A 27,456-nucleotide genomic window follows, 5' to 3' on the forward strand; every position below is an offset into this window, starting at 1 on the left:
AACCCATCCCTCCACTTCCTCATCCAGGTCGTTTATAAAAATCACGAAGAGAAGGAGTCCCAGAACAGATTCCTGAGGCACACCACTGGTGACCGACCTCCATGCAGAATATGACCTGTCTGCAACCACTCTTTGCCTTCTGTGGGTAAGCCATTTCTGGATCCACAAAGCAAGGTCCCCTTGTGCTCCCATGCCTCCTTACCTTCTCAATAAGTCTTGCATGGGAGTACCTTATCAAATGCCTTGCTGAAATCCATATACAATACATCTACTGCTCTACCTTCATCAACGTGTTTAGTCACACCCTCAAAAAATTCAATCAGGCTCGTAGGGCATGACCTGCCTTTGTCAAAGCCATGCTGACTATTCCTAATCATATTATGCCTCTCCAAATGTTCATAAATCCTGCCTCGTGTGATCTTCTCCATCAACTTACCAACCACTGAAGTAACTCACTGTTCTATAATTTCCTGGGCTATCTCTACTCCCTTTCTTGAATAAGGGAACAACATCTGCAACCCTCCAAACTTCCAGAACCTCTCCCGTCCCCGTGGATGATGCAAAGATCATCGCCAGAGGCTCAGCAATCTCCTCCCACATCTCCCACAGTAGCCTGGGGAATATCTCATCTGGTCCCGGTGACTTATCCAATTTGATGCTTTCCAAAAGCTCCAGCACATCTTCTTTCTTAATGTCTATAAGGGCAGATTGGAGGTTTCAGTGTTGCAGTTGAACAAAGGAGACTATGGAGCCATGAGGGAGGAGCTGGCCAAAGTTAAATGGACGGATATCCTAGCAGAAAAGACAGTGGAACAGCAATGGCAGGTGTTCTTGGGAATAATGCACAAGGTGCAAAATCAGTTCATCCCCGGAGAAGGAAGGATTCAAAAGGGGAAAAGGGGCCACAGTGGTTGACAAAGGAAGTCAGAGATTGCATAGCATTAAAAAAAGGAAGTATGACAGAGCTAAGGTGAGTGGGAGGACAGATGATTGGGAATTTTTTAAGGAACAACAGAACTTAACTAAAAAGGCAATATGGGGAGAAAAAATGAGGTATGAACGCAAGTTGCTAGGAATATAAAGGAGGATAGCAAAAGCTTTTTTAGGTATGTGAAGAGAAAGAAGATAGTTAAGAACAATGTTGGGCCCTTGAAGAATGAATTGGGTGAAATTGTTATGGGAAACAGAGAAATGGCAGAAGAATTTAATAAGTACTTTAGATCTGTCTTCACTAGGAAAGACACAAGCAATCTCCCAGATGTATGGATGGGCCAAGGACATAGGGTAACAGAGGAAATGAAACAGATTGACATTAGGAAGGAAACGGTGATGAGTAGACTGATGGGACTGAAGGCTGACAAATCCCCAGGTCCAGATGGTCTGCATCCTAGGGTACTAAAGGAGGTGGCCCTGGAAATTGCGGATGCATTGGTAATCATTTTCCAATGTTCCTTAGATTCAGGATCAGTTCCTGAGGATTGGAGAATGGCTAATGTTATCCCACTTTTTCAGAAAGGAGGGAGGGAGAAAACAGAGAACTATCGTCCTGTCAGCCTAACATCAGTAGTGGGGAAGATGCTAGAGTCCATTATTAAAGATGAAATAGTGGCATATCTAGATAGCAGTGATAGGATTGGGCTGAGCCAGCATGGATTTACCAAGGGCAAATCATGCTTGACTAATCTATTGGACTTTTTCGAGGATGTAACCAGGAAGTTAGACAAGGGAGATCCAGTGGATGTAGTGTACCTTGATTTTCAGAAGGCATTTGATAAGGTCCCACATAGGAGATTGGTGGGTAAAATCAGAGCTCATGGCATTGGGGGGAAGATATTGACATGGATAGAAAACTGGTTGGCAGATAGAAAGCAAAGGGTAGCGGTGAATGGGTGTTTCTCGGAATGGCAGGTGGTGACTAGTGGGGTGCCACAGGGCTCGGTATTGGGACAACAGCTGTTTACGATTTACATCAACGATTTAGATGAAGGCATTGAGAATAACATCAGCAAGTTTGCTGATGATACTAAGCTGGGTGGCAGTGTGACATGTGATGAGGATGTTAGGAGAATTCAGGGTGACTTGGATAGGTTGAGTGAGTGGGCAGATACTTGGCAGATGACGTTTAATGTGAATAAGTGTGAGGTTATCCACTTTGGGAGTAAGAACAGGAAGGCAGATTATTATCTGAACGGTGTAGAGTTAGGTAAGGGAGAAATACAAAGAGATCTAGGAGTCCTTGTTCATCAGTCACTGAAGGTGAATGAGCAAGTGCAGCAGGCAATGAAGAAGGCTAATGGAATGTTGGCCTTTATTACAAAGGGAATTGAGTACAAGAGCAAGGAAATCCTTTTGCATTTGTACAGGGCCCTGGTGAGACCACACCTGGAGTATTGTGTACAGTTTTGGTCTCCAGGGTTAAGGAAGGACATCCTGGCTGTAGAGGAAGTGCAGCGTAGATTCACAAGGTTAATTTCTGGGATGTCCGGACTGTCTTGCGCAGAGAGGTTAGAGAGGGCTTGTACACGCTGGAATTAAGGAGATTGAGAGGGGATCTGATTGCAACATATAAGATTATTAAAGGATTGGACAAGATAGAGGCAGGAAATATGTTCCAGATGCTGGGAGAGTCCAGTACCAGAGGGCATGGTTTGAGAATAAGGGGTAGGTCATTTAGGACAGAGTTAAGGAAAAACTTCTTCTCCCAGAGAGTTGTGGGGGTGTGGAATGCACTGCCTCGGAAGGCAGTGGAGGCCAATTCTCTGGATGCTTTCAAGAAGGAGCTAGAGAGGTATCTTATGGATAGGGGAATCAAGGGATATGGGGACAAGGCAGGAACCGGGTATTGATAGTAGATGATCAGCCATGATCTCAGAATGGTGGTGCAGGCTCGAAGGGCCAAATGGTCTACTTCTGCACCTATTGTCTATTGTCTATAAATGCGTGGCTGAGAAGCTGGTGTATGGAGCAGAGCTTCAGGTTCTTGCATAATTGGGATCTCTTCTCGGGGAGGTATGACTGTTCAGAAGTGCCGGGTTGCACCTGAACCCAAGGGGGACCGATATTCTCATGGGCAGGTTTGTTCGAGCTGTTGGGGAAGGTTTAAGCTGGGGGTGGGAACTGGAGTGAAGGGACTCAGGAAAGGACAGATGGTAAAAAAGTAAAGATAGCATGCAATCAGACTGTCAGGGAGGGTAGGCAGATGATGGGACAAAATTGCAGCCAGCAGGGTGAGTATCAGGGCATGAGGGATGCAGAATCAAAAAGGGCAGCAAATACAGCACTCAAAGTGTTATATCTCAATGCATGTACAAAGTGAGTGATCATGTTATACTTTTAGAGATTGTCAGGTGTGATGTTGTGGCCATGACTGAATCGTGGCTGAAGGATGGTTGCAGTTGGGAGCTGAATGTCCAAGGTTACACGTTGTATCTCAGGGATCGGAAGGTAGGCAGAGTGGGAGGTGTGGCTCTACTGGTAAAGAATGACATCAAATCAGTGGAAAGAAGTAACAGGATTGGAAGATGTTAAATCCTTGTGGGTTGAGTTAAGAAACTGCAAGGGTAAAAGGACCCTGATGGCAGATTGTGGAGGCATTGGAAATGATCTTCTAGGAATCAGTAATCTCAAATAAGATTGACAAGGGAGAGGCTGTGGATGTTGTGTATTTGGATTTTCAAAAGGTCTTCAATAAGGTGCCGCATAAGAGGCTGCTTAATAAGATGAGGGCCCATGGAATTACAGGAAAGATATTGGAATGGGTGGAGCATTGGCTGATAGGCAGAAAGCAAAGGATGGGAATAAAGGGATCCTATTCTGGTTGGTTGCCGGTTACTAGTGGTGTTCCACAGGGGTCAGTGTTGGGGCTGCTTCTTTTTACACTGTATATCGATGATTTAGGTTATGGATTAAATGGTTTTGTGGCTAAGTTTGTGGATGACACTAAGATAGGTGGAGGAGCAGGAAGTGTTGAAGAAACAGAAAGGTTGCAGAGAGACTTGGTCAGTTTAGGAGAGTGGGCAAAGAAATGGCAGATTAGATACAATGTTGAGAAATGTACGGTTGTACATTTTGGAAGAAGAAATAATCCGGCAGATTATTATTTAGATGGGGAGAAAATTCAAAAATCGGAAGTGCAAAGGGACTTAGCGGTCCTTGTGCAGAATACCCTAAAGGTTAACCAACAGGTTGGATCAGCAGCAAGGAAAGCGAATGCTATGTTGCCATGCATTTCAAGAGGAATAGTGTATAAGAGTAAGGAGGTGTTGATGAGGCTCTATGGGGCACTGGTGAGACCTCATTTGGAATACTGTGTGCCGTTTTGGGCCCCATATCTGAGAAAGGATGTACTAATGTTGGAAAGAGTTCAGAGAAGATTCACTAGGATGATTCCTGGAATGCAGGGGCAGACATATGAGGAGTGTTTGTCGGCTCTTGGACTGTATTCATTAAAGTATAAAAGAATGAGAGGGGATCTCATAGAAACATTTCGAATGTTGAAAGGGTTGGACAGAGTAGATGTGGAAAGGCTGTTTCTCTTGGTGGGTGAGTCCAGGACAAGAGGCCACAGTCTTAGAATTAGAGGGTACCTATTTAAAACAGAGATGAGGAGAATTTTTTTTAGCCAGAGGATCGTGGATTTATGGAATTCATTGCCACATACAGCTGTGGAGGCCCAATCATTGAGGGTGTTTAAGGAGGAGATTGATAGGTATCTGATTAGTCAGGGTATCAAGTGATATGGGAAAAAAGCCGTAAATTGGAACTAGATGGGAGAATAGTTTAGCTCATGGTGGAGTGGCAGAGCAGGTTCGATGGACTGAATGGCCTACTTCTGCTCCTTTGTCTTATGGTCTTGTTATGGCAGTTATATACAGGCCTCCCAACAGTAGCTGGGATGTGGACCACAGGTTACAATGGGAAATAAAATAGGCGAGTCAAAAGGACAATGTTATGATAGTCATGGGAGATTTCAACGCAGGTAGATTGGCAAAATCAGGTTGGTAACGGATCTCAAGAGAGAGAGCTTGTTGAATGCCTAAGAGATGGCTTTTTAGAGCAGTTTGTCATTGAGCCTACAAGGCGATCAGCTATACTGGATTGGGTGTTACATAATGAACGGGAGGTGATTAGGGAGCTTAAGGTAAAGGAATCTTAAAGAAATGGTGATCACTATATGAATGCGTTCAACTTGAAATCTGATAGGGAGAAAGTAAAGTCTGACTTAGCAGTATTTCAATGTAGTAAAGAAAATTATAGTGGTATGAGAGAGGAGTTGGCCAAAATAAATTAGAAGGAAATGCTGGCAGGGATGTCAGCACAACAACAATGGCGTGTGTTTCTAGGAAAAATGAGGAAGGTGCAGCATAGATGTATTCCAAAAATGAAGAAATACTCAAATAGCAAAATAGTACAACCATGGCTGACAAGGGAAGTCAAAGGTATTGTAAAAGCAAAAGAGAGGGCATACAACAAAGCAAAAATTAGCGGGAAGATGGACAATTGGGAAGCTTTTAAAAATCTACCGAGAGCAACTAAAAGAATCATTAGGGCAGAAAAGATGAAATATAAATGCAAGCTAGCAAACAATATCAATGTGGATAGTAAAAGTTTTTCAAGTATGTAAAAATGAAAGAGAGATGAGAGTGGATACAGGACCACTAGAAAATAAGGCAGGAGAAATAATAAATGGGGGACAAGGAGACGGCAGGTGAACTAAATGAGTATTTTGCTTCAGGCTTCACTGTGGGAGACACGAGCAGTGTGCCAGATGTTGAGGGGTGTGAGGGAAGAGAAGTGAGTGCAGTTACTATTACAAGGGCAGAAGGTGCTCAAAAAGCTGAAAGACCTACAGAAGTCACCCGGACCAGATGAACTACACCCAAGGGTTCTGAAAGAGGTAGCATTAAAGATTGTGGAGCCATTGATGATGATCTTTCAAAAATTACTGGACTCTGGCATGGTGCCAGGGGACTGAAAAATTGCAAATGTCACTGCACTCTTTAAGGAGGGAGGCAGCAGAAAGGAAATTATAGACCAGTTAGCCTGACCTCGATGGTTGGGAAGATGTTGGAGTCAATTTTTAAGGATGAGGTTATGAAGTATTTGTTGACATAAAACAAGATAGTACAAAGTCAGCATGATTTCCTTAAGGGAAAATCTTGCCTGCGAACCTGTTGTAATTCTTTGAGGAGATTACAAGTAGGATAGATAAAGGGGAAGTAGTGGATGTTGTACATTTGGACTTTCAGAAGGACTTTAACAAGGCACCATGCCTGAGGCTGCTTAGCAAGTTAAGTGGCCATGATATTGCAGGAAAGTTACTGGAATGGTTAGACCATTTGCTGATTGGTAGGAGGCAACGAGTGGGAATAAAAGGTTAGCTGCCAGTGACTAGTTGTATTCCATAGGGGTTGGTGTTGGGTCCATTTCTTTTTGTGCTGTATATGAATGATTTGGATGATGGAATGGATGACTTTGTTGCCAGGTTTGTAGATGATATGAATATTGTTGGAGGGGTAGGTAGTGTGGAGGAAACAGGTAGGCTGCCGAAGGACAGATAGATTAGGAGAATAGGCAAGAAAGTGGCAAATGAAATACAATATTGGAAAATGCATGGTCATGCCCTTTGGTACAAGAAATAAATGTGCAAACTATTTTCTAAAAAGAGAGAAAATCTAAAAGTCTGAGATGCAAAGGGACTTGGGAGTCCATGTGCAGAACATCCTAAAGGTTAACTTGCAGGTTGACTCAGTGCTGTAGAAGGCAAAGGCAATGTTAGCATTCACTTTAAGAGGTCTAGAATACAAGAACAGGGATGTGATGCTGAAGCTTTATAAGCCACTGGTGAGTATTGTGAACAGTTTTGGGCTCCTCATCTTAGAAAAGATGTGCTGGCATTGGAGAGGGTCCAGAGGACGTTCACGAGAGTGATTCTGGAATGAAAGGATTATCATGTGAGGAACGTGTGATAGCTCCAGGTCTATACTTGCAGGAATTTAGAAGGATAAGGGGGGAATCTCATTGAAACCTTTTGAATGTTGAAAGGCCTGGACAGAGTAGATGTGGAAAGCATATTTCTTATGGTGGAGGAGTCTAGGACAAGAGGGTACAACCGCAGGATAGAGGGGCTTCCATTTAAAAAAGAGATGTGGAGAGATTGATTTAGCCTGAGGGTGGTGAAGTTGTGGAATTTGTTGCCACCTGCAGCTGTGGAGGCCAGTTCATTGGGTGTATTTAATCACAGCTTGATAGGTTCTTGATTGAACATGGCTTCAAAGTACTGGGAGAAGGCCGGAGACTGGGGCTGAGGAAGAGAAAAAAGGATCAGCCATGATTGGACTCGATAGGCCAAATGGCTGAATACTACTCCTGTCTTATGGTCCTATCATCAAAGACGCCCCATCCCTACTGTGAAGCATGGTGTTGGCTGTATTTATACTGTAGGCACAGTAAATGATGTAGATGGGTGAGTTAGTAAGTTTGCAGATGATATGGAGATTGGTGGTATTGTGGATAGTGTGGTAAAGAATACAATGGGATATAGTTTAGTTTTAAATATGGGTGGAGAACTGGCAGATGTGAGTGCAGATATGGCAGAAATGTCCAAATGTGAAGTGTTGCTGTTCGGGAGATCAAACACAAAGAGACAGTACACTGTTAAGGACAAGTGTTGATGACAGAGTGATCTTGGAGTCCAAGTTCATAGCTCCCTGGAAGTGGCTACACAGGTTAAGGAGGAATATGGTATGCTTGCCCTTATTAGTTGAGGCATTGAGTTAAAGAGTCAGGAAGTAATGTTGCGGCCAATCATGAGTTGGAGAGCAGGGAAGGTTCAGGTTTAAAAGGAGCGGTCATCAACGGAGTGGTCTGAGGCAGAGTGGTAGGGCTTTAGCTCATTCGGGCTTCGGTGAGGTAGGTGGGTAGGTAGACTTCATTTTTTTTGAGGAATAGAAAACAGGGTTAGTACTTTGCTCTGGGTGTCAGATGTGGGAATCCTGGGAATCTTCACTCTCCCAGATGCACTGAGATGCAGTTCCTGAGAGACCGTGTTAGGGATCTGGAGCTGTGGCTTGATGACCTACGGCTTATTAGGGAGGGTGAACAGGAGATAGATAGGAGCTACAGGGAGTTAGTCACCCCGAGGCTGCAGGAGTTAGATAAGTGGGTGACAGTCAGGGAAGGGATGGGAAGAGCTCAGACAGCAGAGAGCAGTCCTGTGGCCATCCCCCTTAGTAATCATTATCTCATTTTGGATGCTGTTGAGAGGGGTGACTTCAAAGAGGATGACGATAGTGATGGGGTCTCTGGCACTGAGCCTGGTTCCATGGTGCAGAAGAGAGAGAAGATGAGGAATGTGGTAGTCATAGGGGATTCCATAGTGAGGGGAACAGAGAGCCTAATTGAGATAGCCACATGGTGTGTTGCCTCGCAGGTGCCAGGGTACGGGATGTCTCGGATCGGGTGCACAGTATTCTGAACAGCCAGAAGTCTTGGTACACGCTGATACCAGTGACATCGGTAGAAAAAGGGAGGAGGTCCTGAAGAGAGAATTCAGGGAGTTGGGTAAGAAGCTGAAAAACAGGACCTTCAGGGTTGTAATCTCAGGATTGCTGCCTGTGACACATGCTAACGAGCGCAAGAGCAGCATGATCAGATATATTAATGCGTGGCTGACAGACTGGTGTAGGGACCAGGGCTTCAGGTTCCTGGATCATTGGGACATCTTCTGGAGGAGGTACGACCTGTAGAAAAAAGATGGGTTACACCTGAACCCAAAGGGGTCCAATATCCGAGCAGGTAGGTTTAATAGAGCTGTTAGGGAGGGTTTAAACGAATTTGGCAAGGGGATGGGAATCTGAGTGATAAGGTTGAGGAACAGGAAAACAGAAATAAATCAAAGATAGTGTGCAACAGAGATGAAAGAAATGACAGGCAGGAGATGAGGCTTAATCACAGGCAGTGGGATGAGTTACAGGGCAAGAGAGGCATGGTGCAGTTAAAACAGAAAGCAACAAATACTGGATGAGAGTGCTGTATTTGAATGCATGCAGCATAAGGAATAAAATGAATGATCTTGTAATTCAGCTACAGATTGGAAAGTATGACATTGTGGCCATCTCTGAAACTTGGCTAAAGAATGGCTGCCATTGGGAGCTGAACATCCAAGGATATACGGTGTATCGGAAAGATAGGTTAGTAGGCAGAAGGGGCGGTGTGGCCCTGTGTATAAGAAATAATATTAAATCATTAGAAAGGGATGACATAGGATTGGAAGGTGTAGAGTCTCTATGGGTTGAGTTAAGAAATGGCAAGGGTAAAAGGGCCCTAATGGCAGTTGTATACAGGCCTCCAAACAGCAGCCGGGATATGGATTACAAATTACAGCAGGAGATAGAAAAGGTGTGTCAGAAGGGCAATGTCATGATAATCATTGGGGATTTTAACATGAAAGTAGATTGGGAAAACCAGGCCAGTACTGAACCTCAGGAGAGAATTTATAGGATGTCTAAGGGATGGATTTTTAGAACAGCTTGCTGTTGAGCCCAATCAGGAATCGGCTGTGCTGGATTTGGTGTTGTGTAATGATCTGGAGGTGATAAGAGAGCTTAAGGTTAAGGAACCCTTAGGGTACAATGATCACAATATGATTGAGTTCACTTTGAAATTTGAGGAGAAACTAAACTCCAATGTGTCGGTATTTCAGTGGAAATTACAGTGGCATGAGAGGGGAGCTGGCCAAAGTTGACTGGAAAGGGACATTTGCAGGAAGGACAGCAGAGCAGCAATGGCTGGAGTTTCTGTGAAAATGAGGGAAGTGTGAGACAGATATATTCCAAATGAGAAGAAATTTTCGAATGGAAGAAGGAGACTACCATGGCTGGCAAATGAAGACAAAGCCAAAGTAAAAACAAAAGATAGGGTATACAAGGAAGTCAAAGCTAGTGGGAAGATAGAGGATTGGGAAGCTTTTAAAACTTGTAGAAGGAAACTAAGAAAGTCATTAGCAAGGAAAAGGTGGATTATGAAAGAAAGCTGTTGACTGATATCAAAGAACATACTAAAAGCTTTTTTAAGTATATAAAGGGTAAAAGAGAGTTGAGGGTAGATATAGGACCAATAGAAAATGACGCTGGGGATATTGTAATGAGAGATGCAGAAATGGCAGAGGAACTGAAAGTGTATTTTGCATCAGTCTTCACAGTGGAAGACATCTCTAGTTTACCAGACATTCAAGAGTGTCAGGGAAGTGAAGTATGTGCAGTGAAAATTACAACTGAGAAGGTGCTCAGGAAGCTTAATGGTCTGAGGGTGGATAAATCTCCTGGACCTGATGGAATGCACCCTCAGGTTCTGAAGGAAGTAGCTGGAGAGATTGCAGAGGCATTATCAATGATCTTTCAAAAATTGATAGATTCTGGCATTGTACCGGATGACTGGAAAATTGCAAATGTTACTCTGCTATTTAAGAAGGGTGCAAGGCAGAAGAAAGGAAACTATCGATCTGTTAGCTTGACATCAGTAGTGGGAAAGTTGTTGGAATCAATAGTTAAGGATGAGATTACGGAATACCTGGAGGCACATGACAAGATAGGCCAAAGCCAGCATGGTTTCCTGAAAGGAAAATCCTATCTGATTAATCTACTGCAAAATTTTGAGGAAATTACAAGCAGGGTAGACAAAGGAGATGCAGTAGATGTGGTGTACTTGGATTTTCAGAAGGCCTTTGAGAAGGTGCCGCACAGGAGGCTGCTTAGCAAGATAAGAGCCTGTGGAATTACAGGGAAGTTACTAGCATGGGTGAAGCATTGGCTGATCGGCAGATAACAGAAAGTGGGAATAAAGGGAATATTCTGGCTGGCTGCCATTACCAGTGGAGTTCCACAGGGGTTGGTGTTGGGACCGCTGCTTTTTATGATGCATGTCAATGATTTGGACTATAGGATTCATGGAGATGTGGCTAAGTTTGCCGATGATATTACGATGGCTGGAGGAGGTGATGTTGAGGAAACACAGACTTAAATAGTTTAGGGGAATGGGCAAAGAAGAGGGAAATGAAATACAATGTTGGAAAGTGTATGGTCATGCACTTTGGTGGAAGAAATAAATGGGCAGACTATTATTTAGATGGACAGAGAATTCAAAATGCAGAGATGCAAAGAGACTTGGGAGTCCTTGTGCAAGATACTCTAAAGGTTAACCTGCAGGTTGAGTCAATGGTGAAGAAGTGGAATACAATGTTGGCATTCATTTCTAGAAGTATAGAATATAAGAGCAGGGATGTGATGTTGAGGCTCTATAAGGCACTTGTGAGACCACACTTGGAGTATTGTATGCAGTTTTGGGCTTCTTATTTTAGAAAGGATATACTGACATTGGAGAAGGTTCAGAGAAGATTCACGAGAATGATTCCAGGAATGAAAGGGTTACTGTATGAGGAATGTCTGGCAGCTCTTGGGCTGTATTCCCTGGAGTTCAGGAGAATAAGGGGGTATCTTATAGAAACAATCTGAATGTTAAAAGGCCTGAACAGATTAGATATGGCAAAGTTATTTCCCATGGTAGGGGAGTCCAGGACAAGATCATGACTTCAGGATTGAAGGACATCCATTTAGAACAGACATGCGGAGAAATTACTTTAGTCAGAGGGTGGTAAATCTGTGGAATTTATTGTCATGAGTGGCTGTGGAGGCCAAGTCATTGGGTGCACTTAAGGCAGAGATAGACAGGTTCTTGATTACCCAGGGCATCAAAGGGTATGGGGAGAAGGCAGGGGAGTGGGGATGACTGAAAGAATTGGATTAGCCATGATTGAATTGCAGAACAGACTCAATGGTCCGAATGGCCTACTTCTGCTCTATCTTATGGGTTTATGGCTTTATAAACTCTGGTTATGCTGCATTTAATGTATTGTGTACAGTTCTGGTCATTGCATTACAGGGAGGACGCCGTGGTTTTAGAGAGGATGCAGAAGAGACTTACCAGGTTGCTGCCTGAATTAGAGGGTATGTGTTGTAATGGGGGTTTCGACAAACTTGCGCTGTTTTCTCTGGAGCAGTAGAGACCGAGGGGAGATCTGATTGAGGTTGAAAAGATTGATAGGCATAGATAGAGTTGACAGAAAAAATCTTTCTCACAGGGTTAAAATGACTAATACCAGAAGGCATGCCTTTAAGGTGAGAGGGGGGTAATTTCAAAGGAGATGTGAGGGGCACTGTTGTTTTCACGGAATTGTGGGTGTCAGGAATGTCCTGCCTGGGGTGGTAGCAGAGGCAGATGCATTAGAGGCTGTTAAGAGACGTTCAGATGGGCACACAGGCGTGAGGATATAGACACCGTGTAGTAGAAATGGTTAGTCTAGTGGAACATTTAATTAATAGTTTAATTAGTTCAGCATCAACCAGTGATGCCATTTACACCTGCTCTGGTTAACGTTACATATTTATGGTTTGGTGAGTCTGTTGGCCATAGTTTAGCTGTTCATAATCCCACAGAAAATCACAAAATTCACTTGGTGTGTTATTCTTTACAATGTGCAGAGCAATTATTGCTAAGTATATATCGATACTTCATGAAAAGTTGCAGCTGCTCAGTATGCTCCCCCCCATCCTTTCTGGTCCCACTGGGAAAGTGATCAGTTAAACAGGGCTCTGATCAGCAACTGTTCCCCACGTGTTCCAGGACGTAAACATGGTGAAAAGCTGTGATCACAGATGTTGTTCAATCAATAGGCTGCTGTAGTTATCCAGTCAATGTCTGAATCTGTTGAGAGAAGAGAGTTCCAATGAGCAGTAATGAGTATACAGACAGACAGTCTCTTTCCACTGCTGTGGTTAATTCTTTCCATCCTGCTGCTAACATTATCCAAATACATATGGCAAATCGGAAACACGAGATCGCTAGATGCTGGAAATCCTGGGCAACATCCACATGCAATTTGCTGGAGGAGCTCAGCAGGTCAGGCGGCACCCGCCGGCTTCCTCTCCAGGCCTGACAAGGTTGGGGAGTGGGCTGTGGGCTCAGTCCCTGCCAGTGAGATCTCCGTCAGGCCGGTGCTTCCCAGCAGCTGATGGGGAGGGGGAGCTCGGGGCGGTGTGAGTCTGACGGCTCAGTGCCCAGGCGGTGGGGGGGAGTGTAAGACTCCGTGTCTGCGGCTGAAATCTCAGAGAGTGACAAAGGTCAATGCTCCCTACAGCTGGCCAGTGGGGTAAGAACGTAAGAAACAGGAGCAGGAGTAGACCGTTCGGCCCGTCGAGCCTGCTCCACCATTCAATAAGATCATCACTGATCTGACCATGGACTCATCTCCACCCACCTGCCTTTTCCCCATAGCCCTTAATTCCCCCTACCATGCAAAAATCTAACTAACCCTGTCTTAAATATATTTACTGAGGAGCCTCCAATACTGCATCATTGGGCAGAGAATTACACAGGTTCACCACTCTCTGAGAAAAGCAGTTTCTCCTCATTTCCATCCTAAATCTACTCCCCCGAGTCTTGAGGCTATGTTCCCTAGTTCTAGTCTCACCTTTCAGTGGAAACAACTTTCCTGCCTCTATCTATCTATCCCTTTCATAATTGTATATGTTTCTCTAAGATCCCCTCTCATTCTTCTGAATTCCAGCCACTACAGTCCCAGAAACTCAATCTCTCCTCATAGTCTAACCCCTCATCCCTGGAATCAATCTGGTGAACCTCCTTTGCAGTGCCTCTGAAGCCATTATATCCTTCCTCAAATATGGAGACCAGAACTGCACACAGCACTCCAGGTGCAGCCTCACCAGTACCCTGTACAGTTGCAGCATGACCTCCCTGCTCTTGAATTCAATCCCTTCAGCAATGAAGGCCAACATTCCATTTGCCTTCTTGATAGCCTGCTGTTCCTGCAAACCAACCTTTTGTGATTCATGCACGAGCACTCCCAAGTCCCTCCTGCACAGCAGCATGCTGCAATTTTTTACCATTTAAATAATAAACTGCTCTTCCATTTTTCCTCCCAAAATGGATGACCTCACATTTACTAACATTCTACTCCATCTGCCAGACCCTTGCCCACTCACTTAGCCTGTCTATATCTCTCGGCAGACTCTCTGTATCTTTCACACAGTTTGCTTTTCCAATCGATTTAGTATCATCAGCAAACTTCGATACACTACACTCGGTCCCCTCTTCCAGATCGTTAATGTATATCGTGAACAGTTGTGGGCCCAGCACTGACCCCTGTGGCACACCACTCACCACTGATTCCCAACCAGATTAAGCACCATGTATCCCAACTCTCTGCTTTCTATTAGTTAACCAATCCTCTATCCATGCTAATACATCACCCCAACTCTATGTACCCTTATCTTATGGATGTCTTTTATGTGCTATTGTATCAAACTCCTTCTGGAAATCCTGGTAAATAACATCCATCTGATCACCTCTATCCACTGTGTTCATTATATCCTCAAAGAACTCCAGTAAGTAGTTCCAGCCATGGTGGGAAGCGGAGGGCTCAGAGTCTGCTGGTCAAATCTCAGTCAGTGACAAAACTTCCCAGCAGCTGATGGGGAGTGTGTGCAATAGGGGTGGTGTGAGGCTGAGGACAGTGTCTGCTGGTGAAGGGGGGTGATAGGGGTGAGGCTGAGGACAGTGTCTGCTGGTGAAGGGGGTAATAGGGGTGAGGCTGAGGACAGTGTATGCTGGTGAAGGGGGGTGATAGGGGTGAGGCTGAGGACAGTGTCTGCTGGTGAAGGGGGTGATAGGGGTGAGGCTGAGGACAGTGTCTTCAGGTGAAGGGGGTAATAGGGGTGAGGCTGAGGACAGTGTCTGCTGGTGAAGGGGGTGATAGGGGTGAGGCTGAGGACAGTGTATGCTGGTGAAGGGGGGTGATAGGGGTGAGGCTGAGGACAGTGTCTGCTGGTGAAGGGGGGTGATAGGGGTGAGGCTGAGGACAGTGTCTGCTGGTGAAGGGGGTAATAGGGGTGAGGCTGAGGACAGTGTCTGCTGGTGAAGAGGGTGATAGGGGTGGTGTGAGGCTGAGGACAGTGTCTGCTGGTGAAGGGGGGTGATAGGGGTGGTGTGAGGCTGAGGACAGTGTATGCTGGTGAAGGGGGGTGATAGGGGTGGTGTGAGGCTGAGGACAGTGCCTGCTGGTGAAGGGGGTGATAGGGGTGGTGTGAGGCTGAGGACAGTGCCTGCTGGTGAAGGGGGGTGATAGGGGTGGTGTGAGGCTGAGGACAGTGTCTGCTGGTGAAGGGGGTGATAGGGGTGGTGTGAGGCTGAGGACAGTGTCTGCTGGTGAAGGGGGGTGATAGGGGTGGTGTGAGGCTGAGGACAGTGTCTGCTGGTGAAGGGGGGTGATAGGGGTGGTGTGAGGCTGAGGACAGTGTCTGCTGGTGAAGGGGGGTGATAGGGGTGCGGCTGAGGACAGTGTATGCTGGTGAAGGGGGTGATAGGGGTGGTGTGAGGCTGAGGACAGTGTCTGCTGGTGATGGGGGTGATAGGGGTGGTGTGAGGCTGAGGACAGTGTATGCTGGTGAAGGGGGTGACAGGGGTGGTGTGAGGCTGAGGACAGTGTCTGCTGGTGAAGGGGGGTGATAGGGGTGGTGTGAGGCTGAGGACAGTATCTGCTGGTGAAGGGGGTGACAGGGGTGGTGTGAGGCTGAGGACAGTGTCTGCTGGTGAAGAGGTTGATAGGGGTGGTGTGAGGCTGAGGACAGTGTCTGCTGGTGAAGGGGGGTGATAGGGGTGGTGTGAGGCTGAGGACAGTGTCTGCTGGTGAAGGGGGGTGATAGGGATGGTGTGAGGCTGAGGACAGTGTCTGCTGGTGAAGAGGGTGATAGGGATGGTGTGAGGCTGAGGACAGTGTCTGCTGGTGAAGAGGTTGATAGGGGTGGTGTGAGGCTGAGGACAGTGTCTGCTGGTGAAGGGGGGTGATAGGGGTGGTGTGAGGCTGAGGACAGTGTCTGCTGGTGAAGGGGGTGATAGGGGTGGTGTGAGGCTGAGGACAGTGTCTGCTGGTGAAGAGGGTGATAGGGATGGTGTGAGGCTGAGGACAGTGTCTGCTGGTGAAGAGGGTGATAGGGATGGTGTGAGGCTGAGGACAGTGTCTGCTGGTGAAGAGGTTGATAGGGGTGGTGTGAGGCTGAGGACAGTGTCTGCTGGTGAAGGGGGGTGATAAGGGTGGTGTGAGGCTGAGGACAGTGTCTGCTGGTGAAGGGGGTGATAGGGGTGGTGTGAGGCTGAGGACAGTGTCTGCTGGTGAAGGGGGTGATAGGGGTGGTGTGAGGCTGAGGTCAGTGTCTGCTGGTGAAGAGGGTGATAGGGGTGGTGTGAGGCTGAGGACAGTGTCTGCTGGTGAAGGGGGGTGATAGGTGTGAGGCTGAGGTCAGTGTCTGCTGGTGAAGAGGGTGATAGGGGTGGTGTGAGGCTGAGGACAGTGTCTGCTGGTGAAGAGGGTGATAGGGATGGTGTGAGGCTGAGGACAGTGTCTGCTGGTGAAGGGGGGTGATAGGGGTGGTGTGAGGCTGAGGACAGTGTCTGCTGGTGAAGGGGGGTGATAGGGGTGGTGTGAGGCTGAGGACAGTGTCTGCTGGTGAAGGGGGGTGATAGGGGTGGTGTGAGGCTGAGGACAGTGTCTGCTGGTGAAGGGGGGTGATAGGGGTGGTGTGAGGCTGAGGACAGTGTCTGCTGGTGAAGGGGGGTGATAGGGGTGGTGTGAGGCTGAGGACAGTGACTGCTGGTGAAGGGGGGTGATAGGGGTGGTGTGAGGCTGAGGACAGTGTCTGCTAGTGAAGGGGGGTGATAGGGGTGGTGTGAGGCTGAGGACAGTGTCTGCTGGTGAAGGGGGTGATAGGGGTGGTGTGAGGCTGAGGACAGTGTCTGCTGGTGAAGGGGGTGATAGGGGTGGTGTGAGGCTGAGGACAGTGTCTGCTGGTGAAGGGGGTGATAGGGGTGTTGTGAGGCTGAGGACAGTGTCTGCTGGTGAAGGGGGGTGATGGGTTTGGTGTGAGGCTGAGGTCAGTGTCTGCTGGTGAAGGGGGGTGATAGGGGTGGTGAGAGGCTGAGGACAGTGTCTGCTGGTGAAGGGGGGTGATAGGGGTGGTGTGAGGCTGAGGACAGTGTCTGCTGGTGAAGGGGGTGATAGGGGTGCGGCTGAGGACAGTGTCTGCTGGTGAAGGGGGTGATAGGGGTGGTGTGAGGCTGAGGACAGTGTATGCTGGTGAAGGGGGTGATAGGGGTGGTGTGAGGCTGAGGACAGTGTATGCTGGTGAAGGGGGGTGATAGGGGTGGTGTGAGGCTGAGGACAGTGTATGCTGGTGAAGGGGGTGATAGGGGTGGTGTGAGGCTGAGGACAGTGTATGCTGGTGAAGGGGGTGATAGGGGTGGTGTGAGGCTGAGGACAGTGTCTGCTGGTGAAGGGGGGTGATAGGGGTGGTGTGAGGCTGAGGACAGTGTCTGCTGGTGAAGAGGGTGATAGGGGTGGTGTGAGGCTGAGGACAGTGTATGCTGGTGAAGGGGGTGATAGGGGTGGTGTGAGGCTGAGGACAGTGTCTGCTGGTGAAGGGGGGTGATAGGGGTGGTGTGAGGCTGAGGACAGTGTCTGCTGGTGAAGGGGGTGATAGGGGTGGTGTGAGGCTGAGGACAGTGTCTGCTGGTGAAGGGGGGTGATAGGGGTGGTGTGAGGCTGAGGACAGTGTCTGCTGGTGAAGGGGGTGATAGGGGTGGTGTGAGGCTGAGGACAGTGTCTGCTGGTGAAGGGGGTGATAGGGGTGGTGTGAGGCTGAGGACAGTGTCTGCTGGTGAAGGGGGGTGATAGGGGTGGTGTGAGGCTGAGGACAGTGTCTGCTGGTGAAGGGGGTGATTGGGGTGGTGTGAGGCTGAGGACAGTGTCTGCTGGTGAAGGGGGGTGATAGGGGTGGTGTGAGGCTGAGGACAGTGTCTGCTGGTGAAGGGGATGATAGGGGTGGTGTGAGGCTGAGGACAGTGTCTGCTGGTGAAGGGGGGTGATGGGGGTGGTGTGAGGCTGAGGACAGTGTCTGCTGGTGAAGGGGGGTGATAGGGGTGGTGTGAGGCTGAGGACAGAGTCTGCTGGTGAAGGGGGGTGATAGGGGTGGTGTGAGGCTGAGGACAGTGTCTGCTGGTGAAGGGGGGTGATAGGGATGGTGTGAGGCTGAGGACAGTGTCTGCTGGTGAAGAGGGTGATAGGGATGGTGTGAGGCTGAGGACAGTGTCTGCTGGTGAAGAGGTTGATAGGGGTGGTGTGAGGCTGAGGACAGTGTCTGCTGGTGAAGGGGGGTGATAGGGGTGGTGTGAGGCTGAGGACAGTGTCTGCTGGTGAAGGGGGTGATAGGAGTGGTGTGAGGCTGAGGACAGTGTCTGCTGGTGAAGGGGGGTGATAGGGGTGGTGTGAGGCTGAGGACAGTGTCTGCTGGTGAAGAGGGTGATAGGGGTGGTGTGAGGCTGAGGACAGTGTCTGCTGGTGAAGGGGGGTGATAGGGGTGGTGTGAGGCTGAGGACAGTGTCTGCTGGTGAAGGGGGTGATAGGGATGGTGTGAGGTTGAGGACAGTGTCTGCTGGTGAAGGGGGTGATAGGGATGGTGTGAGGCTGAGGACAGTGTCTGCTGGTGAAGGGGGTGATAGGGATGGTGTGAGGCTGAGGACAGTGTCTGCTGGTGAAGGGGGGTGATAGGGGTGGTGTGAGGCTGAGGACAGTGTCTGCTGGTGAAGGGGGTGATAGGGGTGGTGTGAGGCTGAGGACAGTGTCCGCTGGTGAAGGGGGGTGATAGGGGTGGTGTGAGGCTGAGGACAGTGTCTGCTGGTGAAGGGGGTGATAGGGGTGGTGTGAGGCTGAGGACCGTGTCTGCTGGTGAAGGGGGGTGATAGGGGTGGTGTGAGGCTGAGGACAGTGTCTGCTGGTGAAGAGGGTGATAGGGATGGTGTGAGGCTGAGGACAGTGTCTGCTGGTGAAGGGGGGTGATAGGGGTGAGGCTGAGGACAGTGTCTGCTGGTGAAGGGGGGTGATGGGGGTGGTGTGAGGCTGAGGACAGAGTCTGCTGGTGAAGGGGGGTGATGGGGGTGGTGTGAGGCTGAGGACAGAGTCTGCTGGTGAAGGGGGTGATAGGGGTGGTGTGAGGCTGAGGACAGTGTCTGCTGGTGAAGGGGGGTGATAGGGGTGAGGCTGAGGACAGTGTCTGCTGGTGAAGGGGGTAATAGGGGTGAGGCTGAGGACAGTGTCTGCTAGTGAAGGGGGGTGATAGGGGTGAGGCTGAGGACAGTGTCTGCTGGTGAAGGGGGGTGATAGGGGTGAGGCTGAGGACAGTGTCTGCTGGTGAAGGGGGGTGATAGGGGTGAGGCTGAGGACAGTGTCTGCTGGTGAAGGGGGGTGATAGGGGTGAGGCTGAGGACAGTGTCTGCTGGTGAAGGGGGGTGATAGGGGTGAGGCTGAGGACAGTGTCTTCAGGTGAAGGGGGTAATAGGGGTGAGACTGAGGACAGTGTCTGCTGGTGAAGGGGGTGATAGGGGTGAGGCTGAGGACAGTGTCTGCTGGTGAAGGGGGGTGATAGGGGTGAGGCTGAGGACAGTGTCTGCTGGTGAAGGGGGTGATAGGGGTGGTGTGAGGCTGAGGACAGTGTCTGCTGGTGAAGGGGGGTGATAGGGGTGGTGTGAGGCTGAGGACAGTGTCTGCTGGTGAAGGGGATGATAGGGGTGGTGTGAGGCTGAGGACAGTGTCTGCTGGTGAAGAGGGTGATAGGGGTGGTGTGAGGCTGAGGACAGTGTCTGCTGGTGAAGGGGGTGATAGGGGTGGTGTGAGGCTGAGGACAGTGTCTGCTGGTGAAGTGGGTGATAGGGGTGGTGTGAGGCTGAGGACAGTGTCTGCTGGTGAAGAGGGTGATAGGGGTGGTGTGAGGCTGAGGACAGTGTCTGCTGGTGAAGGGGTTGATAGGGGTGGTGTGAGGCTGAGGACAGTGTCTGCTGGTGAAGGGGGTGATAGGGGTGGTGTGAGGCTGAGGACAGTGTCTGCTGGTGAAGGGGGGGTGATAGGGGTTGTGTGAGGCTGAGGACAGTTTCTGCTGGTGAAGGGGGGTGATAGGGGTGGTGTGAGGCTGAGGACAGTGTCTGCTGGTGAAGGGGGTTGATAGGGGTGGTGTGAGGCTGAGGACAGTGTCTGCTGGTGAAGGGGGGGTGATAGGGGTTGTGTGAGGCTGAGGACAGTTTCTGCTGGTGAAGGGGGGTGATAGGGGTGGTGTGAGGCTGAGGACAGTGTATGCTGGTGAAGAGGGTGATAGGGGTGGTGTGAGGCTGAGGACAGTGTCTGCTGGTGAAGAGGGTGATAGGGGTGGTGTGAGACTGAGGACAGTGTCTGCTGGTGAAGGGGCGTGATAGGGGTGAGGCTGAGGTCAGTGTCTGCTGGTGAAGAGGGTGATAGGGGTGGTGTGAGGCTGAGGACAGTGTCTGCTGGTGAAGAGGGTGATAGGGGTGGTGTGAGGCTGAGGACAGTGTCTGCTGGTGATGGGGGTGATGGGGTGGTGTGAGGCTGAGGACAGTGTCTGCTGGTGATGGGGGTGATAGGGGTGGTGTGAGGCTGAGGACAGTGTCTGCTGGTGAAGGGGGTGATAGGGGTGAGGCTGAGGACAGTGTCTGCTGGTGAAGGGGATGATAGGGGTGGTGTGAGGCTGAGGACAGTGTCTGCTGGTGAAGGGGGTGATAGGGGTGGTGTGAGGCTGAGGACAGAGTCTGCTGGTGAAGGGGGGTGATAGGGGTGGTGTGAGGCTGAGGACAGTGTCTGCTGGTGAAGGGGGGTGATAGGGGTGGTGTGAGGCTGAGGACAGTGTCTCCTGGTGAAGGGGGGTGATAGGGGTGGTGTGAGGCTGAGGACAGTGTCTGCTGGTGAAGGGGGTGATAGGGGTGGTGTGAGGCTGAGGACAGTGTCTGCTGGTGAAGGGGGTGATAGGGGTGGTGTGAGGCTGAGGACAGTGACTGCTGGTGAAGGGGGGTGATAGGGGTGGTGTGAGGCTGAGGACAGTGTCTGCTGGTGAAGGGGGGTGATAGGGGTGGTGTGAAGCTGAGGACAGTGTCTGCTGGTGAAGGGGGTGATAGGGGTGGTGTGAGGCTGAGGACAGAGTCTGCTGGTGAAGGGGGGTGATAGGGGTGGTGTGAGGCTGAGGACAGTGCCTGCTGGTGAAGGGGGTGATAGGGGTGGTGTGAGGCTGAGGACAGTGCCTGCTGGTGAAGGGGGGTGATAGGGGTGGTGTGAGGCTGAGGACAGTGTCTGCTGGTGAAGGGGGTGATAGGGGTGAAGCTGAGGACAGTGTCTGCTGGTGAAGGGGGTGATAGGGGTGGTGTGAGGCTGAGGACAGTGTCTGCTGGTGAAGGGGGTGATAGGGGTGGTGTGAGGCTGAGGACAGAGTCTGCTGGTGAAGGGGGGTGATAGGGGTGGTGTGAGGCTGAGGACAGTGTCTGCTGGTGAAGGGGGGTGATAGGGGTGAGGCTGAGGACAGTGTCTGCTGGTGAAGGGGATGATAGGGGTGGTGTGAGGCTGAGGACAGTGTCTGCTGGTGAAGGGGGTGATAGGGGTGGTGTGAGGCTGAGGACAGAGTCTGCTGGTGAAGGGGGGTGATAGGGGTGGTGTGAGGCTGAGGACAGTGTCTGCTGGTGAAGGGGGTGATAGGGGTGGTGTGAGGCTGAGGACAGTGTCTCCTGGTGAAGGGGGGTGATAGGGGTGGTGTGAGGCTGAGGACAGTGTCTGCTGGTGAAGGGGGTGATAGGGGTGGTGTGAGGCTGAGGACAGTGTCTGCTGGTGAAGGGGGTGATAGGGGTGGTGTGAGGCTGAGGACAGTGTCTGCTGGTGAAGGGGGTGATAGGGGTGAAGCTGAGGACAGTGTCTGCTGGTGAAGGGGGTGATAGGGGTGGTGTGAGGCTGAGGACAGTGTCTGCTGGTGAAGGGGGGTGATAGGGGTGAGGCTGAGGACAGTGTCCGCTGGTGAAGGGGGTGATAGGGGTGGTGTGAGGCTGAGGACAGTGTCTGCTGGTGAAGGGGGTGATAGGGGTGAAGCTGAGGACAGTGTCTGCTGGTGAAGGGGGTGATAGGGGTGGTGTGAGGCTGAGGACAGTGTCTGCTGGTGAAGGGGGGTGATAGGGGTGAGGCTGAGGACAGTGTCCGCTGGTGAAGGGGGTGATAGGGGTGGTGTGAGGCTGAGGACAGTGTCTGCTGGTGAAGGGGGTGATAGGGGTGGTGTGAGTCTGAGGACAGTGTCTGCTGGTGAAGGGGGTGATGGGGGTGGTGTGAGGCTGAGGACAGTGTCTGCTGGTGAAGGGGGTGATAGGGGTGGTGTGAGGCTGAGGACAGTGTCTGCTGGTGAAGGGGGTGATAGGGGTGAAGCTGAGGACAGTGTCTGCTGGTGAAGGGGGTGATAGGGGTGGTGTGAGGCTGAGGACAGTGTCTGCTGGTGAAGGGGGGTGATAGGGGTGAGGCTGAGGACAGTGTATGCTGGTGAAGGGGGTGATAGGGGTGGTGTGAGGCTGAGGACAGTGTCTGCTGGTGAAGGGGGGTGATAGGGGTGGTGTGAGTCTGAGGACAGTGTCTGCTGGTGAAGGGGGTGATGGGGGTGGTGTGAGGCTGAGGACAGTGTCTGCTGGTGAAGGGGGTGATAGGGGTGGTGTGAGGCTGAGGACAGTGTCTGCTGGTGAAGGGGGTGATAGGGGTGAAGCTGAGGACAGTGTCTGCTGGTGAAGGGGGTGATAGGGGTGGTGTGAGGCTGAGGACAGTGTCTGCTGGTGAAGGGGGTGATAGGGGTGGTGTGAGGCTGAGGACAGTGTCTGCTGGTGAAGGGGGTGATAGGGGTGAAGCTGAGGACAGTGTCCGCTGGTGAAGGGGGTGATAGGGGTGGTGTGAGGCTGAGGACAGTGTCTGCTGGTGAAGGGGGTGATAGGGGTGAAGCTGAGGACAGTGTCTGCTGGTGAAGGGGGTGATAGGGGTGGTGTGAGGCTGAGGACAGTGTCTGCTGGTGAAGGGGGTGATAGGGGTGGTGTGAGGCTGAGGACAGAGTCTGCTGGTGAAGGGGGGTGATAGGGGTGGTGTGAGGCTGAGGACAGTGTCTGCTGGTGAAGGGGGGTGATAGGGGTGGTGTGAGGCTGAGGACAGTGTCTCCTGGTGAAGGGGGGTGATAGGGGTGGTGTGAGGCTGAGGACAGAGTCTGCTGGTGAAGGGGGTGATAGGGGTGGTGTGAGGCTGAGGACAGAGTCTGCTGGTGAAGGGGGGTGATAGGGGTGGTGTGAGGCTGAGGACAGTGTCTGCTGGTGAAGGGGGGTGATAGGGGTGGTGTGAGGCTGAGGACAGTGTCTCCTGGTGAAGGGGGGTGATAGGGGTGGTGTGAGGCTGAGGACAGTGTCTGCTGGTGAAGGGGGTGATAGGGGTGGTGTGAGGCTGAGGACAGTGTCTGCTGGTGAAGGGGGTGATAGGGATGGTGTGAGGCTGAGGACAGTGTCTGCTGGTGAAGGGGGTGATAGGGGTGAAGCTGAGGACAGTGTCTGCTGGTGAAGGGGGTGATAGGGGTGGTGTGAGGCTGAGGACAGTGTCTGCTGGTGAAGGTGGTGATAGGGGTGGTGTGAGGCTGAGGACAGAGTCTGCTGGTGAAGGGGGGTGATAGGGGTGGTGTGAGGCTGAGGACAGTGTCTGCTGGTGAAGGGGGGTGATAGGGGTGAGGCTGAGGACAGTGTCTGCTGGTGAAGGGGGGTGATAGGTGTGAGGCTGAGGTCAGTGTCTGCTGGTGAAGGGGGTGATATGGGTGGTGTGAGGCTGAGGTCAGTGTCTGCTGGTGAAGAGGGTGATAGGGGTGGTGTGAGGCTGAGGACAGTGTCTGCTGGTGAAGGGGGTGATAGGGGTGGTGTGAGGCTGAGGACAGTGTCTGCTGGTGAAGAGGTTGATAGGGGTGGTGTGAGGCTGAGGACAGTGTCTGCTGGTGAAGAGGGTGATAGGGGTGGTGTGAGGCTGAGGACAGTGTCTGCTGGTGAAGAGGGTGATAGGGGTGGTGTGAGGCTGAGGACAGTGTCTGCTGGTGAAGGGGGGTGATAGGGGTGGTGTGAGGCTGAGGACAGTGTCTGCTAGTGAAGGGGGGTGATAGGGGTGGTGTGAGGCTGAGGACAGTGTCTGCTGGTGAAGGGGGGTGATAGGGGAGGTGTGAGGCTGAGGACAGTGTCTGCTGGTGAAGGGGGTGATAGGGGTGGTGTGAGGCTGAGGACAGTGTCTGCTGGTGAAGGGGGTGATAGGGGTGGTGTGAGGCTGAGGACAGTGTCTGCTGGTGAGGGGGGTGATAGGGGTGGTGTGAGGCTGAGGACAGTGTCTGCTGGTGAGGGGGGTGATAGGGGTGGTGTGAGGCTGAGGACAGTGTCTGCTGGTGAAGGGGGTGATAGGGCTGGTGTGAGGCTGAGGACAGTGTCTGCTGGTGAAGGGGGTGATAGGGGTGGTGTGAGGCTGAGGACAGTGTCTGCTGGTGAAGGGGATGATAGGGGTGGTGTGAGGCTGAGGACAGTGTCTGCTGGTGAAGGGGGGTGATAGGGGTGGTGTGAGTCTGAGGACAGTGTCTGCTGGTGAAGGGGGGTGATGGGTTTGGTGTGAGGCTGAGGACAGTGTCTGCTGGTGAAGGGGGTGATAGGGGTGGTGTGAGGCTGAGGACAGTGTCTGCTGGTGAAGGGGGGTGATAGGGGTGGTGTGATGCTGAGGACAGTGTCTGCTGGTGAAGGGGGTGATAGGGGTGGTGTGAGGCTGAGGACAGTGTCTGCTGGTGAAGGGGGGTGATAGGGGTGGTGTGAGGCTGAGGACAGTGTCTGCTGGTGAAGGGGGTGATAGGGGTGAGGCTGAGGACAGTGTCTGCTGGTGAAGGGGGTGATAGGGGTGAGGCTGAGGACAGTGTCTTCAGGTGAAGGGGGTAATAGGGGTGAGGCTGAGGACAGTGTCTGCTGGTGAAGGGGGTAATAGGGGTGAGGCTGAGGACAGTGTCTGCTGGTGAAGGGGGGTGATAGGGGTGGTGTGAGGCTGAGGACAGTGTCTGCTGGTGAAGGGGGTGATAGGGGTGGTGTGAGGCTGAGGTCAGTGTCTGCTGGTGAAGGGGGGTGATAGGGGTGGTGTGAGGCTGAGGACAGTGTCTGCTGGTGAAGGGGGTGATAGGGGTGGTGTGAGGCTGAGGACAGTGTCTGCTGGTGAAGGGGGGTGATAGGGGTGAGGCTGAGGACAGTGTCTGCTGGTGAAGGGGGTGATAGGGGTGAGGCTGAGGACAGTGTCTTCAGGTGAAGGGGGTAATAGGGGTGAGGCTGAGGACAGTGTCTGCTGGTGAAGGGGGTAATAGGGGTGAGGCTGAGGACAGTGTCTGCTGGTGAAGGGGGGTGATAGGGGTGGTGTGAGGCTGAGGACAGAGTCTGCTGGTGAAGGGGGTGATAGGGGTGGTGTGAGGCTGAGGACAGTGTCTGCTGGTGAAGGGGGTGATAGGGGTGGTGTGAGGCTGAGGACAGTGTCTGCTGGTGAAGGGGGGTGATAGGGGTGAGGCTGAGGACAGTGTATGCTGGTGAAGGGGGGTGATAGGGGTGAGGCTGAGGACAGTGTCTGCTGGTGAAGGGGGGTGATAGGGGTGAGGCTGAGGACAGTGTCTGCTGGTGAAGGGGTTGATAGGGGTGGTGTGAGGCTGAGGACAGTGTCTGCTGGTGAAGAGGGTGATAGGGGTGGTGTGAGGCTGAGGACAGTGTATGCTGGTGAAGGGGGGTGATAGGGGTGGTGTGAGGCTGAGGACAGTGCCTGCTGGTGAAGGGGGTGATAGGGGTGGTGTGAGGCTGAGGACAGTGCCTGCTGGTGAAGGGGGGTGATAGGGGTGGTGTGAGGCTGAGGACAGTGTCTGCTGGTGAACGGGGTGATAGGGGTGGTGTGAGTCTGAGGACAGTGTCTGCTGGTGAAGAGGGTGATAGGGGTGGTGTGAGGCTGAGGACAGTCTGCTGGTGAAGGGGGGTGATGGGGGTGGTGTGAGGCTGAGGACAGTCTGCTGGTGAAGGGGGGTGATGGGGGTGGTGTGAGGCTGAGGACAGTCTGCTGGTGAAGGTGGGTGATGGGGGTGGTGTGAGGCTGAGGACAGTGTCTGCTGGTGAAGGGGGTGATAGGGGTGGTGTGAGGCTGAGGACAGTGTCTGCTGGTGAAGGGGGTGATAGGGGTGGTGTGAGGCTGAGGACAGTGTCTGCTGGTGAAGGGGGTGATAGGGGTGGTGTGAGGCTGAGGACAGTGTCTGCTGGTGAAGAGGGTGATAGGGGTGGTGTGAGGCTGAGGACAGTGTATGCTGGTGAAGGGGGGTGATAGGGGTGGTGTGAGGCTGAGGACAGTGCCTGCTGGTGAAGGGGGTGATAGGGGTGGTGTGAGGCTGAGGACAGTGTCTGCTGGTGAAGGGGGGTGATAGGGGTGGTGTGAGGCTGAGGACAGTGTCTGCTGGTAAACGGGGTGATAGGGGTGGTGTGAGTCTGAGGACAGTGTCTGCTGGTGAAGGGGGTGATAGGGGTGGTGTGAGGCTGAGGACAGTGTCTGCTGGTGAAGGGGGGTGATGGGGGTGGTGTGAGGCTGAGGACAGTGTCTGCTGGTGAAGGGGGTGATAGGGGTGGTGTGAGGCTGAGGACAGTGTCTGCTGGTGAAGGGGGATGATAGGGGTGGTGTGAGGCTGAGGACAGTGTCTGCTGGTGAAGGGGGTGATAGGGGTGGTGTGAGGCTGAGGATAGTGTCTGCTGGTGAAGGGGGGTGATAGGGGTGGTGTGAGGCTGAGGACAGTGTCTGCTGGTGAAGGGTGTGATAGGGGTGGTGTGAGGCTGAGGACAGTGTCTGCTGGTGAAGGGGGTGATAGGGGTGGTGTGAGGTTGAGGACAGTGTCTGCTGGTGAAGGGGGTGATAGGTGTGGTGTGAGGCTGAGGACAGAGGCTGCTGGTGAAGGGGGGTGATAGGGGTGGTGTGAGGCTGAGGACAGTGTCTGCTGGTGAAGGGGGGTGATAGGGGTGAGGCTGAGGACAGTGTCTGCTGGTGAAGGGGGTGATAGGGGTGGTGTGAGGTTGAGGACAGTGTCTGCTGGTGAAGGGGGTGATAGGGGTGGTGTGAGGTTGAGGACAGTGTCTGCTGGTGAAGGGGGTGATAGGGGTGGTGTGAGGCTGAGGACAGTGTCTGCTGGTGAAGGGGTGATAGGGGTGGTGTGAGGTTGAGGACAGTGTCTGCTGGTGAAGGGGGTGATAGGGGTGGTGTGAGGCTGAGGACAGAGTCTGCTGGTGAAGGGGGGTGATAGGGGTGGTGTGAGGCTGAGGACAGTGTCTGCTGGTGAAGGGGGGTGATAGGGGTGAGGCTGAGGACAGTGTCTGCTGGTGAAGGGGGGTGATAGGGGTGGTGTGAGGCTGATGACAGTTTCTGCTGGTGAAGGGGGTGATAGGGATGGTGTGAGGCAGAGGACAGTGTCTGCTGGTGAA

General features: G+C 51.6%; 1 protein-coding gene across 2 annotated transcripts in view; it reads right to left on the bottom strand.

The window, feature by feature from the left end:
- Positions 1 to 215: 215 nt before the first annotated feature.
- Positions 216 to 27,456, bottom strand: part of LOC140726065 (disintegrin and metalloproteinase domain-containing protein 12-like) — a 315,802-nt gene continuing 288,561 nt past the window's right edge. Inside the window, exon 23 of one of the 2 annotated variants that reach the window (XM_073041991.1) lies at positions 216 to 12,759. The gene's annotated coding sequence lies outside the window, so the exon portion shown is untranslated. The remainder of the gene's footprint in view (positions 12,760 to 27,456) is intronic. The other variant, XM_073041992.1, reaches the window with a different exon arrangement.

The sequence above is a fragment of the Hemitrygon akajei genome, chromosome 4 (genome assembly GCF_048418815.1).
Source record: "Hemitrygon akajei chromosome 4, sHemAka1.3, whole genome shotgun sequence".
NCBI lineage: Eukaryota > Metazoa > Chordata > Chondrichthyes > Myliobatiformes > Dasyatidae > Hemitrygon > Hemitrygon akajei.